The sequence below is a fragment of the Chinchilla lanigera genome, unplaced genomic scaffold (genome assembly GCF_000276665.1).
Source record: "Chinchilla lanigera isolate Chin_1 unplaced genomic scaffold, ChiLan1.0 scaffold00067, whole genome shotgun sequence".
In the NCBI taxonomy this organism is placed as follows: domain Eukaryota; kingdom Metazoa; phylum Chordata; class Mammalia; order Rodentia; family Chinchillidae; genus Chinchilla; species Chinchilla lanigera.
Window position 1 is genome coordinate 4,529,407 of NW_004955468.1, and position 2,050 is coordinate 4,531,456.

Sequence of the window (2,050 nt, forward strand, 5' to 3'; positions counted from 1 at the left end):
GTTCCACAAGCAGCCACGTGGCTGCCCTGCCTGGGTGTTTGAAGAGCACAGAGGTCAGAATGACGAACGAGGAGAGGACGGGGAGACGGTGCGGTCTGAGGTTCAGCCAGGTCCTTGCTGTCCATCTAGCTGGCTCCTTAAGACTGGGGGTTCTCAGTCCCTGCCCCATGTGGTGATGACTGCAGGCTGCATTTGGCCAGACTCTGCCTGGAGCTGCAGCCTCCATGGCTTCAGATCTACACAACCATCATGGTTTCTTGAGCAGTTTAAAACTTAAGTAAATTTTAAATACTTGACCACAATTTCACCATAGACAGAAGAGGAACAATGGTGCTACAGGACTGTAAGGTTTCTACATTGTGTGGGGAAACTTACAAGTACGAATTTATCTTATATTCTAAGGAGAAGAGAATTAATGCTCTAATTTATAGAGTATTATAGTAAGAGAATAAAAATGGAATAAGCTAAAAGAGAAGGAAATGGGGGGCTGGGGATTTAGCTCAGTGGCACAGCGCCTGCCTGGCAAGTGCAAGGTTGTGAGTTCGACCCCCAGTACCAGAAAAAAAAAAAAAAAAAAGAAGGAAATGGAATGATAGTAATAATAGACAATGAATCCAAAAGCAACAAATAACAGAACAGATCAAAGCCAAATAGGGAGACGTTAGGTTTAAGCACAAATATATGTGTGATTACATTAAATACAAATGAACCAAATATTTCAATTAAAATACCAAGATTTTCATGCTTAACCCCCAACAAAAGTCTAAATATATACTAACTAAAATACATTCTTTTTTCTTTTGCACTGCTGATTGAAACCAGGGCCTTGTGCATGACAGATAAGTGCTTGACCATTAAGCTATACTAGTCCTAGATTTACATTAAATAACACAATGTAGAGAAGCTGAAAGTCAAAGCATGGAAAAATACTATGTAGTACTAACCAAAGGACAAGTGATGCTGAAGCAGTAACTTTTGTCCCGTAAGTAAAATTTTATAACCTTCTCTTCCCATAACATCCTTAGGTCCAAGTAGGGCCGTGAAGATACAAAACTGTCACATTTTGACAATTGCCTTTGTTCTCTTTCTGCTCACCCACAAGTTCTGTGCCGAAGACCAATTCCCTTGATCAAATATGTAAAAGCTGTAACTTGCCCTTTATCCTTGGCTCACTCATTTTAAATTTATCAGCTGAACCAGTATACATCCAAAAAAAAATCCTTCTGTTTCTCATTTGGTCTCTTCTGTCTCTTAAATTCTGCAACATTTCTAGCAACCATGAAGGGACAGGAGGTGACAGATTTGCTGTCTCCTTCACTTGCAGGCTAGGGAACGTCTGAGCTGAGGGGGTCCCTCCCATGGCTGGACACTTCTCCCTGGTCAGCACAAATGGAATCTGAGGACATTCAGGATGACTGTGGAATAACAGTGTGTTATAGGACCATGGTAAGGTTTTGGGGGCCTAAGGGGAAAAACCTGTCCTTATGGGGTGCTTGATCACCTCCCTGGATGTACCTAGTAATTTGACATGGACTGGGTCAGGGGAACTCTCCACCCCAAGTAGCAAATGCAGCAGTGGCCTGCTATGGGAGTACTGAGTAATCTGACCTGGACCAAAAATTGAATGGCACTGACACTCTCAAAGCAGGAGTGGCCTGCAACAAAAATTGGCTTGTAGAGGTGCTAGGGACATGAGAGTGGCCCACTGGGAGAGAGACTCACTGTCAGTCTTATCTGGATTAAGTCAAAAGAAACCTACATCACAAGTAGGGAATTTAGGAGCAGCCTGCTGCAAGGAAAGCTCCCAGAGACTGTTGGAATTGCGGGGATGGCCCACAACGGGAGGGGCTGGATAAAAACAACTGGAAAAGGGAAGGTGTATATGTGTGTGTGTGTGTGTGCATGCCAAATAAAATGTGAGTCTGAAGTGTGAGAGGAAAATATGTAAGCATGTAAGTGATCAAAGTAAAATGTGTAGGGGCTGGGGATTTAGCTCAGTGGCACAGCGCCTGCCTGGCAAGTGCAAGGTCATGAGTTCAATTCCCGGTAA

At 43.4% G+C, this 2,050-nt stretch overlaps 1 protein-coding gene across 1 annotated transcript in view; it reads right to left on the minus strand.

The window, feature by feature from the left end:
- Nucleotides 1–2,050, minus strand: part of Fam187b (family with sequence similarity 187, member B) — a 22,447-nt gene that overhangs the window by 11,894 nt on the left and 8,503 nt on the right. The gene's annotated exons all lie outside the window — the stretch shown is intronic.